This window comes from Equus asinus, chromosome 2 (assembly GCF_041296235.1).
Source record: "Equus asinus isolate D_3611 breed Donkey chromosome 2, EquAss-T2T_v2, whole genome shotgun sequence".
NCBI classification, from domain to species: Eukaryota; Metazoa; Chordata; class Mammalia; order Perissodactyla; family Equidae; genus Equus; species Equus asinus.
Genome location: NC_091791.1, coordinates 79,438,358 through 79,454,867, shown reverse-complemented (window position 1 = coordinate 79,454,867; position 16,510 = coordinate 79,438,358). Strand labels below are relative to the sequence as shown.

The window sequence follows — 16,510 nt, the reverse complement described above, 5'->3', positions numbered from 1 at the left end:
TGTCTTTGTCTGGTTTGGGTATTGGAATAATGCTGGGCTTGTAGAATGAGATAGGAAATTTGCCTTTTCCTCATATTTCTGTTTGAATTGGTCTTATCTCTTCCTTAAATATTGGTGAAAGCTTTCCCAGTGAAGCCATCTAAATCTGACCCTGGGATTTTCTTTGTGAATATACATATATATGTATATTAAATGTAGGCTTTGCTTCAGGTAACGTGTTTCTTCAAAATTGATCTTTGTGATCTGTTAGTTTGGGTATTTTAAGAAATTTGACCATTTCACTTGTCCAATTTATTGGCATAAAGTTCTGCATAATATTTTTTGTTATACTTGTAATGTGTATAGGATCTGCTGTGAGGTTTCCCTCTCCTTCTCTTGTTCTTTATGTAGTAATTTTTATCTTTTCTGTTTTTTCCCATCAGTCTGGCTAAAACTTTATCAATTCTATCGATCTTTTCAAAGAATTAGTTTTTGGTTTTATTGATTTCTCTGTTCTTGATTTCCTTGATTTTGGGGGAAGATACAGTAGCATTTTCATCATTTTCCTCCAGTTCTTTCTCTAAATTGTTTTTTAGTGTTTATACAATCCTACGTACTTTAAAGTGGATTTTTGGAAGTTGATGATAAACCATAACCACAGCAGAGAAATTTTCTCAGGTGAATTGCTTCTTTGCTTATGTGTCTATTCTCATGATTAGGAAAAAAAATCATAATTAAATAATTTACTGTTATGATTTATCCAGATGTTATTGTGAAAAGAGGCAGTGACTTCTCCACACTCTCAGAAGTTCCTTAAAGATTTCCTTTGCTTTAACTCTTGAATAAAATTACTTATTCTTTAAGCCACTTTTAAAGAAAAGTACCAAATTGAGATGTTTGCTGAGCCTTTTATATCTGGGAACGTCATTTTGCATCTCAACCTTTACCAATCAAAATTTTTTTCATTGTCCTTTGGATTTTGATGCTGATGAACAATTGCTTTCTGTGATCACATTGGTTTTTTACCTTTTATATGTAAGCCTTTTGTTTCTACCTGAATGATGTTCTGTAAATTGTCACCTATGCTCCAAAAAAGGGGATACTTCATATAGTCAAACATTTTTGGGAACACTGAGTTACACATTCAATGCTAAATATGTTTTGCGATTGTAGGTCTTCTAATGTGCACAGTAAACTTTCAAAATTTATGTCTCATTTCCCAAACAAACTTAACAACAGAGCCTTTTTGACTTCGTGGAAACATGAGTATGGGCTCTGTGCCACTACTAAGTTCCAGCATCTCCCTGTGATAGCACTTACCTGATAAAAGGATCTTGTAGAAAACATTCCTTCCAAACCCTAGAAGCTACGGCCCTTGACAACAGGTTAGAATAATGTTTGGCACCATATCGCACGAGGTGTCTGAATTGCAGCTGTCAGGAACGATTTGAAATTTATGGTAAGCCATAAAGTTTACCCTTTGTTTCTGTGAGGATGTCTGTGCTTGGCCTAGGCAGGGGATGCCTCCCGTGGTAGGTTGAATCCAGAGTGCCATAAGAGACCTGAAGTTGCCTACCAGTTGCAGCACAGAACTTTTCAAATTCACAAGATGAGACATCATATTTTTTGACAGAAGCTTCCCAGTGTGATAATGTCTGACAAACTGGTTGATAATCATTTGCAAAATACTCCATCAGTATAGAAAGAACCTCAGCAAAATCATGGAACATCTGGCCTTATTGACATGTTGCTAATGAGTACATCATAGCACAGAATGCATGGTATGTCTTATTTCATGGGAAAGATTTTCTATCATTCCAGGAGTTAATTAAGCGGGTGAATTTCTTGAGGAATGGGTAAGATTCAGCTTAAGAACTACGACAGGGAGTTGATAGTCTCTATCTTCCTTTAATCTGCCTTCATATATTGTAAAACAATCCTGATGTGGTTTGTCTGTTTGCTAAAAAATATCACTGTCAACGTACCCCAACAATCCTTCAGATTCTTGAACCACAGCTCGTTTTTGAACATTTTCACATTACATCTGTCTTTTTTCAGGCAGTTTTGTAGGTAAGGAAATCCTTGGCAGTTTGTTAAACAAAATATTCAGACCCTCCAGTCATGCTTCAAGGGACAAAAATGGACAATATAAACTGGGCTTAATATTATACCTCTCTGCATGAACCACACCACTGTAGTATGAGGGTGCAAAAGCATTCATTCAGAATCCTGAGGATTTAGTCTCATTTTTCTTTTCTTTAGGAAGATTAGCCCTGAGCTAACTGCTGCCATCCTCCTCGTTTTGCTGAGGGAGACTGGCCCTGAGCTAACATCCATGCCCATCTTCCTCTACTTTATATGTGGGACACCTACCACAGCATGGCTTGCCAAGCGGTGCCACGTCCACACCCGGGATCCAACCCGCTGAACCCCGGGCTGCCAAAGCAGAGCGTGTGCACTTAACGGCTGCACCACGGGGCCGGCCCCTTTAGTTTCATTTTTATCTCTTATATCATCTAAAAATCTTTTATAGTTCTATCAGAAAGCTTGTCAGATAGTTTCTCAAGAGATTGCATGACAGTCTCTGGATTTTTAGCTATTGTCCATTAGAGAGCCCTGTGAGAAAATGTAAAATATCCTACTAACTTTGCCATAAGATCTCTGCTGCTGAGCAACTCTTCTAAATACTTCAAATGGCCATCATTGGGATAATGAAAAATTTTATAAGCAGCTTCTTGCACAAGGCATTTGCTGTTTCTGCATGTAGGCCATCAGTTACTAGATGGCCTCCATTAAGTATAAAGTTATAGACAAATGTGTTCTGATAAAAATACTTATTATTCTTGGAAAAACTTTCTCATAAAAAATGTACTACTCAAATTCAAGATTTTAACATTAAGATCCACTGCTCTTTTTGTGCTTTTCTTTTTCTAGATGGAGTCTACTGGTTTTAAAGTCAAATGTAAACAATTCAGCCACTTACCTGGTTTCTGGATCAAAGCAATCCACAGTTTTTTAAATCAGCTCATAATTTTCGCAAATGTTGATATAATTCCACATTTGTGTTCAACTTTTCTACCACGGTGCCAATATATTTACAAGGTTCTTCTGCTTTGGGTGAGGAATTTTCACAAAATCACCACTCTGCACAAGGAATCTGAGAGCACATCCAAGAGAATCACAGTGTGGGGCCCAGGTGGTGTAGAAAACGGATGCCCTACCAGGAATTCTTTCTCTAGGCTTTTTCTTTTGCAATTTGAAATCCTTCTTGGGCACTGAGCTCAGGAAGTCTGAAAGGATCCAGTGTCTGCCAAACAGGTACAGGCAGTGGCCCTAGGACTTGACATTAAGGCAGCACCCACCAGGGACTAGCTGATGCTGACTCCACCAGCTAGGATCTTGGCTCCGAGGGTGTCATGTCTTTGGGAGCTCAGCACCATGTAGGCGAGCAGAACTTTTCAGAGCTGCAAGGCCCCCAGCCTCAATACCACAGCTCCAGTCTTGATTTCCTTGACTTTTCCTCTTTGTTGTTTTTTGTCCTGCTTGTTTTGGATTTAATTTGCTGTTGTTTCTGTCTTCTTAAGGTACAAGTTAAAATCATTCAGTTGAAACTTTTCTTCTAATAGTTTCTAATATAAGCATCACTTCTTAAAACTTCACCTAAGCACTTCTGTAGCTGCACTCCACAAAGTTTTACGTGATCAATTTTCATTTTTCATTTACTTCAAAATATTTTCTAGTTTCTCTAGGCTTCTCTTCTCTGATCCATTAGCTACTTTGAGGCATAGTGTTTAATTTCCAAATATGTGGACATTTTCCAAATATCTGTTATTGATTCTGTTGTGGTCAGAAAACACACTTTGTTTGATTTTAAACACTTTCAAGTTCTTGATTTTCTTGTTCTAATCCATGATATGACCTATTTTGGTGAATTTTCCAGATGCAATTTAAAAGAATATGTATTCTGGTTCTTTGAAAATGTTAAGAAATTTGTCAAACTTGTAGCAATACTGACAAAGAAATAAGGAGAGAAGACACAAATTATCGATATCAGGAATGAAACAGGATATCATCAAAGACCCTGCAAACACCTAAAAGATAATAAGACAATACTAAGAACAATCTTACACACAGAAATTTGACAACTTACATAAAATAGACCAATTCCTTAAAAACACAAACTGTCACAACTCACTCAATATGAAATAGATAATTTGCATAGCCGTATAACTATTCAGAAAAATTTATTCATAATTTAAAAACTCAAAAAGTCATCTTCGGGCCCTGCTAGTTTCACTGGAGTCTTATTAAACCATTAAAGAAGAATTAACACCAACTCTACACAATCTCTTCCAGAAGATAGAAAAAGGAGGGAATACTTCCCAATTCATTTTACAAAGCTAATATTACATTGATTCCAAAGACAGTAAAAAAAAAAGAAAGAAAGTTAAGAAAATTATCCCTTGTGATATAGATGCAAAATCCTTGGAAAAGTATTATCAAATAGAATATGAAAATATATAAAAAGAATTGTAAGTTTTGACCAAGTGGAATTTATTTCAGCGAGGCCATGCTGTTTCAATATTTGAAAATCAGTCAGTGCAATCCACCATAGCAACAGGCTAACCAGGAAAAAACACATGATCATAGCAATTGATGGAGAAAAAAGATTTGACAAAATTTAATACTCATGATTAAAAACTCCCAGATAGGACCAATCCAGTGGTGTAGTCATTAAGCTCACATGCTCCAATTCAGCAGTCTGGGGTTCACTGGTTTGGATCCCAGGAAAGGAACCTACACACCACTCATCAAGCCGTGTTGTGGAGGCATCCCACATACAAAATAGAGGAAGATTGACACAGATGTTAGCTCAGGGCCAATCTTCCTCACTACAAACAAACCAAAAAATCCTTCCAGATAAAAAGCAATAGAGAAGAACTTCCTCAACTAGAAAAATAGAATCTATGTAAAACCTACAGCTGACGTCTTACTGAATGATGAATGTTGGAGTACTTTCCCTCTAAGATTTAGAACAAGGTAAGAATGTCTGCTCTTAGCGCTCTTATTCAACGTAACACTGGAAGATCTAGCCAGTGCAATAAGACACATAAAAGGCATACATATTAGAAAAGAAGAAACAAAATTATCCATATCAGCAGGTGACATGATTACTTACATATGAAAGCCTAAAGAAGGCATTAAAAAATACCTTCCTTCTGTGACCAGGAAAATCACAGAATACAAGGTAAGCATACAAAAATCAGTTGCATTTCTACATTCCAGCAACAAACACACATATAACAAAATTAAAATGGGAATACCATGACAGTTAATTGTCTGTGTCAACTTGACTGGTCTAGGGAATGACCAGATAGTTGGTAAATCAATATTTCTGAGTATGTCTAGGAAGGTGTTTCTAGAAGAGATTGTCGTTTGAATCAGCAGACTGAGTAAAGAATAGTCACCCTTACCAATGTGAGTGGGCATCATCCAACCCATTGAGGGCCTGAATAGAACAAAAAGGAAGAGGAAGGGCAGATTCTCTCTCTCTTCTTGAGTTGAAACATCCATCTTTTCTTGTCCTCAGACATCAGAGTCCCTATTTTTCCAGCCTTTGGCCTCAGAATGAATTACACCACCAGAATTCCTGGTTTTCCATTTTGCAGGGAGTAGATATCAGATGTTGGACTTCTCAGCATCCATAACTGCATGAGCCCCTTCCTGTAATAAATCTCCTCATATACATCTATACCTATACATCCTATTGGTTGTGCTTCTCTGGAGAACCAGGACAAATATAAATACCATTTAAAATCACTCAAAAAAGAAAAAAAAGGGAAATATGTAGGTGCAAATCTAACAAAACATTTATAAGACCTATATGTTGAAATCTATAAAATGTTGATGAAAGAAATCAAAGGAGACCTAAATAAATGGGGAGACATACTGTGTTCATTGTTGGGTGATTCTACATAATAAAGATGCCAATTCTTTGCATATTAATATGAAGTTTTAATGCAGCTCCTAAAAAATTCCCAGAAAGCTTTTTTGTAGAGATAGACAAGCTTATTCAAAAATTTATATGGAAAGGCAAAGGAACTAGCATAGTTAAAACAACTGAGAAAAAATAGGAAGAGGGATGGAAAAGTCCACCTGATTCAAGATTTATTATGGAGCCACAGTAATTAATATTTTGTGATACTCCTGGAAATATAGACACATAGATCAATACAGCAGAATTGAGAACCCAGAAATAGACCCACACAAATATGCTCAATTGATTTTTAACAAAAGTACAAAACCAATTCAGTGGAGGAAAGATAGCCTTTCAACAAATTGTACTGGATCAATTGCACATCCATAGGAAAAATATTGAACCTCAATCTTATTTCGCATCTTACATAAAAATTAACTCAAAATACGTCACAGACTTAAATGTGAGACTACAAAACTTTCAGGTAGAAATAGGAGAAAATCTTTAGGATCTAGGAAGAGGCAAAGACTTCTTAGACTTGAAAGCAAAATGGGATGCATTAATGAAAAATTAATGAATTGGATATCATCAAAATTAAAAAGGTTTTCTTTGTGAAAGAACCCTGGAAAGAGAATATAAAAAATCTACATATTGAGAGAATATATTTGCAAACCACAATCTACCACATATCTGACAAAGGGCTACTATCTAGAATAAAACATTTTTTCAAAGCTCTCAACACTCAATAGTTAAAAAAAAAACACTCCAATTAGAAAATGGATAAAAGCAATGAACAGACATTTCACCACAGAGGATGTACAGGTGACAAGTAAGCACATGAAAGGCCATTAGGAAACACAAATTAAAATCACAACGAGATATCGCTACATGCCTATCAGAATGGCAAAAATAAAAAAAAAAAAACAGCACTGCCGTCAAATACTGGCAAAGATATAGAGAAACTGGATCACTCATCCATTACTTGTGGGAATGTAAAATGATACAGCCACTCTGGAAAACAGTTTGGTAGTCCCTTAAACAAACGGGACCTGCTCTTACTATAAAACCCAGCAACTGTGCTCTGGGCACTTATCCCAGAATAATGAAATCTTAACGTCCACATAAAAATCTCTGCACAGTTGGTACAGCATCTTTACTTGTAATAGGCAAAAACTGGAAACAACCCAGATGTCTTTCAATGGTTTAGTGGTTAAATAAATTGTGGTACATCCATACTATGAAATTTTACTCAGCAAAAAAAAAAAAAAAAAAAAAAACCAGAAAAGATACTATTAATACTTACAGCAAACTGGATGGCTCTCCAGAGAATTATGCTGTGTGAAAAAATGCCAATCCAGAAAGTTTAAATATTGTACGGTGACATCCTTGCATGACAAAATTTTAGAAATCGAAATTAGTTGTTGCCGGGGATAAGAGAGGACAGGTAGGCTGTAACTATAAAAAGGAATGATATTAATAATGAGGTAAACTATGGTGAATGCAATGTTCTGTCTCTTGACTGTATGAATGAAATATGCTGCTAGTGATCTCTTACTCTAGGTGTAGAAGACGTTACCATTGGGTAATACTGGGGAAAGTGTTGTATCATACAACTATATGTGAATCTACAATTATCTAATAAGCTTTTATAAATTGAGTTCATAATAGTTTACATCATTGTGAAATTTCACTTGTACATTATTTCTTGTCTGTCACCACACAAGTGCTCCTCTTCACCCCCCTGTACCCACCCCTCACCCCCCTTCCCCTGGTCACCACTGAAGTGTTTTCTCTGTCCACATGTTTTTTCATATTCCACACATAAGTGAAATCATATGGTGTTTGCCTTTCTCAGTCTGGCAGATTTTCCTTAACATAATACCCTCAAGGTCCATCCATGTTGTTGCAAATGGGATGATTTTGTCTTTTTTATGGCTGAGTAGTATTCCATTGTATATGTATACCACCTCTTCTTTATCCAGTCATTGGTCGATGGGCACTTGGATAGTTTCCATGTATTGGCTATTGTGAATAGTGCTGCAATGAACATAAGGGTAATTATGTTACTTTGGATTGTTGATTTCAAGTTGTTTGGGTAAACACCCAGTAGTGGGATAGCTAAGTCATATGGTGTTTCTACTTTTAGTATTTACAGGAATCTCCATAGTGTTTTCCATAATGGTTGCAGCAGTTTGCATTCTCACCAGTAGCTTATGAGGGTTCACTTTTCTTCATACCCTCTCCAACATTTGTTATTTTTAGTCTTAGTGATCATAGCCATTTTAGCAGGTGTAAGGTGGTATCTTAGCGTAGTTTTGACTTCCCTGATGATTAGTGATGTTGAGCATCTTTTCATGTGTTTATTGGCCATCTGTATATCTTCTTGGGGAAAATGTCTGTTCATATCCTCTGCCCATTTTTTGATTAGGCTGTTTGTTTTCTTGTTGTTCAGTTGTGTGAGTTCCTTATATATTATGGAGATTAACCCCTTGTCAGATATACGATTTGCAAATATTTTCTCCCAATTGGTGGGATGTCTTAATCCTAGTTCCTTTTGTCTTGCAGAAGCTCTTTAGTCTGATGAAGTCCCACTTGTTTATTTTTTCTTTTGTTTTCCTTATCTGAGAAGGCATGATATTCAAAAAGATCCTTTTAAGTTCCATGTGAAAGAGTGTACTACCCATATTATCTTCCAGGAGTTTTATTGTTCCAGGATTTATCTTCGAGTCTTTGCTTCACTTTGAGTTTTTTTGTGTATGGTGTGAGATGGTGGCCTACTTTCATTCTTTTGAATGTGGCTGTTCAGTTTTCCCAAGGCCATTTGTTCAAGAGACTATCTTTTCTCCACTGTATATTCTTGGCAGCTTTGTCAAAGATTAGCTGTCTGTAGATGTTCGGTTTTCTTTCTGGGCTTTCAGTTCTGATCCATTGATCCATGTCCCTGTTTTTGTACCAGTACCATGCTGTTTTGATCGCTATGGTTTTGTAGTACATTGTGAAAGCAGGGATTGTGATGCCTCCAGCTTTGTTCTTTTTTCTCAGTATTGCTACAGCAATTCAGGGTCTTTGGTTGTCCCATATGAATTTTAGGATTCTTTGTTCTATTTTCACGAAGAATGTCATTGGGATTCTGATTGGGATTGCATTGAATCTGTCGATTGCTTTGGGTAGTACAGACATTTTAACTATGTTTATTCTTCCGATCTATGTTCATGGAATCTCTTTCCATCTCTTTTTCTTTCAGTAATGTCTTATAGTTTTCACTGTATAAGTCCTTCACCTCCTTGGTTAAATTTATTCCTAGATACTTTATTCTTTTAGTTGTGATTGTAAATGGAATTATATTCTTGAGTTCTCTTTCTGTAAGTTCGTTATTAGACTAGAGAAATGCAACTGATTTTTGTAAGTTGATTTTGTGCCCTTCAGCTTTACTGTAGTTGTTAATTATTTCTAATGGTTTTCCGATGAATTCTTTAAGGTTTTCTATATATAAGATCATGTCATCTTCAAACAGCAAGAGTTTCACTCCTTCACTCCCTATTTGAATTCCTTTTATTTCTTTCTCTTGCCTAATTGCTCTGGCCAAAACCTCCAGTACTATGTTGAATAAGAGTAGTCTTAGTGCACATCTTTGTCTTGTTTCTGTTGTCAGAGGGGTGGCTTTCAGTTTTTCCCCATTGAGTATGATGTTGGCTGTGAGTTTGTCATATATGGCCTTTATTATGTTGAGAGTACTCTCCTTCTATCTCCATTTTGTTAAGAGTTTTTTAAATCATAAATGGCTGTTGGATCTTGTCAAATGTTTTCTCTGCATCTATTGAGATGATCATGCGGTTTTTACTCCTCATTTTGTTAATGTGGTGTATCACATTGTTTGATTTGCAGATATTGAACCACCCCTCTGTCCCTGGTATAAATCCCACTTGATCATGATGTATGATCTTTTTGATGTATTGCTGTATTGTGGCTGCCATTATTTTGTTGAGGATTTTTGCATCTATGTTCATCAGTGATATTAGCCTATAGTTTTCCTTTTTTGTGTTGTCCTGGTCAGACTTTGATGTCAGAGTCTCATGGTCTCATGGAATGTGTTAGGAAGTGTTCCATCTTCCCTAATTTTTTGGAATAGCTTGAGAAGGATAGATATTAAATCCTCTCTGAAAGCTTGGTAGAATTCTCCTGGGAAGGTGTCTGGTCCTGGGCTTTTATTCTTTGGGATGCTTTTGATTATAGTTTCAATCTCTTTACTTGTGATTGGTCTATTCAGATTCTCTATATCTTCTTGATTCAGCTTTGGGAGGTTGTGAGAGTCGAAGAATTTATCCATTTCTTCTAGATTGTCCATTTTGTTGGCATATAGCTTTTCACAGTATTCTCTTACAATTCTGTTTCTGTGGTATTTGTTGTTATTTCTCCTCTTTCTTTTTAATTTTATTTATCTGAGTTTTCCGTTTTTTTCTTTGTAAGTCTCACTAGAGGTTTGTCAATTTTGTATGTCTTCTCAAAGAATCAGCTCTTTGTTTCATTGATCCTTTCTACTGCCTTTTTTTTCAATAGCATTTATTTCTGCTCTGATTTTTATTATTTCTCTCCTGTTGACTTTGGGCTTTGTTTGTTCTTTTTCTAATTCAGCTAGTTGTAGTTTGAGGTTGTTTATTTGAGATTTTTCTTGTTTATTAAGATGAGCCCGATGAATTTTCCTCTTAATGTGGCTTTTGCTGCATCCCATGTGAATTAGTATGGTATGTTCTCATTTTCATTTGTCTCCAGATTTTTTTTTGATTTCTCCTTTAATTTCTTCAATGATCCATTGATTGTTCAATAGCATGTTGTTTAGTCTCCACATCTTTGTCCTTTTCTCAGCTTTCTTCTTCAAATTAATTTCTAGCTTCATAGCATTGTGATCAGAACGTATGCTTATTATTATTTCAATCTTCTTAAATTTATTGAGGCTTGCCTTGTTTCCCAACATATGGCCCATCCTTGAGAATGTTCTCTGTGAACTTGAGGAGAATGCGTATTCTGCTGTTTTTGGATAGAGTGTTCTATATATGTCTGTTAAGTCTGACTGGTCTAGCTTTTCATTTAATTCCACTGTTTTCTTGTTGATTTTCTGTCTGGATGATCTATCCATTGATGTGAGTGGAGTGTTGAGATCCCCTACTATTATTGTGTTATTATTAATGTGTTATTTTAGGTTTGTTAATAGTTGCTTTATGTATCTTGGTGCTCCTGTGTTGGGTGCATATTTATAAGTGTTATGTCTTCTTGGTGGAGTGTTCCTTTGATCATTATATACTGCCCCTCTTTGCCTGTCTTTATCTGTCTTATGTTGAAGTCTACTTTGTCTGGGATAAGTATTGTGACACCTGCTTTCTTTTGTTATCCATTAGCTTGGCGTATCATCTTCTATCCCTCCACTCTGAGGCTGTGTTTGTCTTTGGAGCTGAGATGTGTTTCCTGGGGCAGCATATTGCTGGTTCTTTTTCTTTAATCCATCTGGCTACTCTATATCCTTTTATTGGCGAATTCAAACCATTTACATTGAGGGTTATTATCGATATATGAGGGCTTAATGCTGCCATTTTATCATTCATTTTCTGGTTGTCCTGCATTTCCTTTGTTTCTTGTTCTGTGTATTTTGGTCTACCAATTGAGTTATGTAGTTTTTAATGTTGTGTTTCTTTGTTTTCTCCTTATTTAATATTTGTGTCTCTGTTCTGCTTTTTTGTTTGGTGGTTACCATGAGTTTTGTATTCAAAACCCTGTAGATAAGATAGTCCATTTTCTGATGGCCTCTTATTTCCTTAGACGAAACTGATTCAGTCCCTTTTCTCTTTCCCTGCTAAGTTGTTTTTCTCACATCTTATTGCATCTTGTGTTGTGAGTTTGTGGTTAAAATGACAAGATTATTTTTGTTTTGGGTGTTTTCCTTCCTTTTATCTTTAATGCTATACTTGACTATTTGCTAACCTGTTCTGATGTATAGCTACAATTTTCTGATTTTGTCTTCATGCTCATCTTTTTATTCTGTGCTTTGTAACCCCTTTCTCTTTTTTTTTTTTTTTTTCAGGTATAAGGGTCTCCTTTTGGATTTCTTATGGGAGGGTCTCATGATTATGAACTCCCTTAGCTTTTGTTTATCTGGGAAAGTTTTTATTTCTCCATCATATCTGAAGGATATTTTCATTGGATAGAGTATTCTTGGCTGGAAGATTTTTGTCCTTCAAAGATTTGAATACATCATTCCAGTCTCTCCTAGCCTGTAAAATTTATGTGGAGAAACCCACTAAAAGCCTGATAGGGGTTCCTTTGTAGTTATTTTCTTCTGTCTTGCTGCCCTTAGTACTTTTTCTTTGTCATTCACTTTTGCCAGTTTCACTACCACATGGCTTGCAATAGGTCTTTTTACATCGACATATTTAGGAGATCTGATGTCTTCTTTCATATGGATTTCCATCTCTTTACCTAGGTTTGGGAAGTTTTCTGCTATTATTTCTTTGGAAAAGCTTTCTGCTCCATTCTCCTTCTCTTCTCCCTCTGGAATACTTGTAACTCCTACATTGCATTTCCTAATTGACTTGGATGTTTCTTAAGACTTTCTTCATTTCTTTTCAGTCTTAATTCGCTCCTCTTTTATCTGGAGCATTTCAACATGTCTGTCCTCAATTATGCTGGTTCATTCCTCTAAGATGTCTGATTGAGTGTTCAGGGAATCCATATTTTGTTTTACTTATTCCATTGTGTCTTTCACAGCCAATATTTCTGATTGATACTTCTTTATAATTTCAATATCTTTTGTGAAGTAGCTCCTCAACTGGCTGAATTGTTTTTCTACATTCTCTTGTAACTCATTGAGTTTTTGATGATAGCTATTTTGAACTCTCTGTCATTTAGCTTACGTATTTCTGTGTCCTCAGGCCTGATTTCTGGGTACTTGTCATTTTCTCTCTGGTCTGGAGATTTAATATAATTTTTGATACTGCTAGAGGGTATGGCTCTGTTTTTGTGTATTGTGGTATTATTTGGTCACAGTTACCACCTATCACCACTGGATGGGGATAAAGGTCCTCTGCATTCTGCCAAGATCCTAGCCACTAGAGACAGCACTGGGCTAGTGTCAGGGAGGGGTGCTTTTTTCTGTGTGGCCCTGGGGATTTCTTGCTCCACTGTCACTATCCGTTCTCCTGGGATGTTGGCTTGATGAGGTTCCCCCCCCCCCCCCCGGCGATAGCTTTCATCCTAGTAGAGGCCTTCCCTCTAGACTGCGAGGGCTTGTGGGGATCTTTGACATTCTGATGAACAAACATCCCCTCCCCCTTTCCTTCTCTCTTGGAGGCCACCTGGGGTCCCATATCACAGTCTTTTGGGGGAGAGAGTCAAGTCTTTCCTCTTACCCCATTCCACCTCCTCCAGCCTCTCTTCCCTCCATCATATGGTTGTGTGGGTCTCTTAGATGTCTTTTGTGTCATGTTTGGATGTCCTCTGTTGGAGTATGAATGCATTGTATGGTGGAGGGGAGAGATTACTAGGAAAACTCACTCTGCCATGATGCTGATGTCACTCTCCTGTAACCTGGCTTTCTCCGCCTGACACCAGGAGGTCATGCTTATGAGGACAAGATGTGGGATGGCATCTGGAGGTGGTCCCGGTGGTGCTCACCCATGGCCATAAACTTTTTTTAAAGTTTAATTTAAAAAATTATTAATGTTCTGGAAAAAGGTCTTCCCAAACTGATAATGTCAGTATATAGTAAAACAAATTTTATGAGACAATTTGACGTTGTATAGCAAGATTATTTTTAGAGTCTTCTTACTCTTTTACTCAATCATCTGTTTCTAGGAATTTGACACAGATATAACCACATTATGATGCTTAAAGTTTTCATTATTTAAAAAAACAGTTAATGAGGTTTTTGTGCATAAATTCATCAGTAACTTATAGCAACAACAAAAAGAAAACTACTTATAAGTCCAAATGGAGAGAGCTAGCAAAATAAATTATGTTGCTCACACTGAATACATACATCTATATATTTGCATAGTGTAAAAAACACTTAAGTGGGTAAATATTATATATGCTATAAAATTTTAATTTTTTATTAACGACAGATATATGTGTACTTATTAATATCTTATCTAAAAGTATTAACAAAAATTATTTGACCAAATTGTAGTTGGGTTCTCGAAACTTCTCGTAGACCCATCTGTGCACTTCCTAGTAAATCTGGTTTTAGCAAGAATCCTGCTAAGTAAATTTAACCAGAACTGCCTACCATCAATATCTGATCACCATAGATATCTAATCAGGTTCCTTATCCTCCACCATCTCCAGGGGATTTCTGATAACCCTGGCCTGTGTTCAGCCAAGAATCTTGTTAAGCCAATTTAGCCAAAATCCCTTTTACCCCTGATGTTTTCTCTTAGTAATTTTCCACCTACGGACCCCACCCTGCTCCTTGGCTGTAAATTCCCAAGGGCCTGTGCTATATTCAGAGTTGACCCGAACCTCTCTCCCCGATTCTAAAATCCATTGCAGTGGTTCTTAACCTATCACAATGGTCCTAAATAAAGTCTGCCTTACCATCTTTAACAAGTGTGATTGAATATTTATTTCTCTAACAGAATTTATATCAAAATAAAAGTGGTAGTTATTCCTAAGAAATGAACTAAGGGTTTAAAAGTGTTTTTCTTTATATATTTCTTGTATTTCCCCAATTTCCTACAATAAGCATATATTAATTTCATAATCAGAAAAAGAGGTCCTCTAAATTGAAATAAGGAATATCCTAAGACAAAAAAAATGATTGATTCTGCCCTTTATGAGTAGAGTACTCTATGAATTTCAATTGGGTCAAATTGACAGCTAATGTTGTTCTTCTATAACCTTGCTAATTTTTTCTCCACTTCTTCTATCACTTACTCAGAGAAGAGTGTTGAGATTTCCAACTAAAGTTTTGGGTTTTTTGTTTTATTTATCATTTCAGTTCAGTCAGGTTTTGCTTCATGAATCTTGAAGCTCTGTTGTTAGATGTGTACTCATTTAAGGTTGTCATGTCTTCCTGCTGAATTGACTCATAGCTCTGAAGTCCCTTTATCTGAAATTAATATAGGCACTCCAGCCTTCTTTTCTTAAGAAAAACAAGAAAAGCCTTCTTTTCTTGTTTGTCTATTTCTTTACCTCCAACTTATCTGTGTTTTGTCAGTTTGGTCTTTTTTGTTTTTTAGGAAGATTAGCCCTGAGCTAACATCTGCCACCAAACCTCCTCTTTATTTTGCTGAGGAAGATTGGCGCTGAACTAACATCCACGTCTTCTACTTTATATCTGGTACACCTGCCACAGCATGGCTTGATAAGTGGTACATAGGTCCACACCCAGGATCTGAACCAGTGAACCCTGGGCCACCGAAGCAGAGCATGTGAACTTAACTACTGCACCACTGGGTCAGCTCCCAATTTGGTGTTATTTTTTAATTCAATCTAACAATTTCTGCTTTTTAAGTGGAGTATATAGACCACTTATGCTTAGTGCAATGACGGATATGGTTGGGTATAAACATCTTGGTATTTTCTATTTCTCCCATGTGTTCTTTGATTTTTCTTCTTTACTTGCCCTCCTTTGGATTATTTTGAATATTTCTTTTATTTCATTTTATCTCCACTACTTGCTTGTGAGTTAAATCTCTTTCTTTTATTGTCCCATGTTGCCCACCTTTTCCTTCAGAACCTTGAAGATATTGCTCATAGTTTACAGTCCTTTTTGGATAGTTTTCATCTATCTGGACTGTATCTGGACTTGCCTCAGGGGACTCTTTCTTCTTTCATCAATCCATTGGTTTTGCTGCTTCTTTAGTGTCTCATAATTTTCTAATGATTTCTGGTCACTGGAAACTGAGATTGTTCTCTTGCCTTGAAATGATTTCTTGCCCTGAAATGAGCACACCTCTTCCTGTCCCAGTACGATATTACTATACATTTAATGAAACTCGTAAGCAGTTGAGCTGGATTTGGGTTTAGTGGATTCTGTAGTCATATTCAGTGCCTTCAGATTTCACCAATGCAGTGCTGCCTCAAACTTCAAACCCTTCAATTATATCCAATCACTCAGGATAAAATTCACAAACTTGCCATGGCCTAGAAGTCCCAGATTTTTCTGTCTTCTACCTTCCCCAACTTTTAACCTGCCCTCTTTAAGTTTTGTAATCAGGATAAGCTCTTTGTTCTTGAAGAGACTGTTTATGGTTTTCTTTTCTAGTACTGTTCACAATTGGCAATTATGTATTCATTTCTTGCATACTTTATTATTTTTTATTGTCTTACTGAATGCTAATTTCCATGAGTGCTTAGTACAGTCTGGCATATTGTGTGTTCCCAGTAAATATATATTTTTAAAAATAACAAATGAAGTGTAACAAGAAGAAAACACACCAATTAAATTAAGACTAGATGTTAATTAGGAGGATAATGGAATTACCCAGAACATGTGTGCAATACTGAATAATTTCAGACTTATAAAGTTATTTTACATAATGATTCTTTTAAAATATTATTATA

At 36.2% G+C, this 16,510-nt stretch overlaps 1 pseudogene; it reads right to left on the bottom strand.

Annotated features, from left to right (window-relative positions):
* Window positions 1–1,177: 1,177 nt before the first annotated feature.
* LOC106843891 (mitochondrial intermediate peptidase pseudogene) lies at window positions 1,178–13,563 on the bottom strand (annotated as a pseudogene).
* Window positions 13,564–16,510: the final 2,947 nt, after the last annotated feature.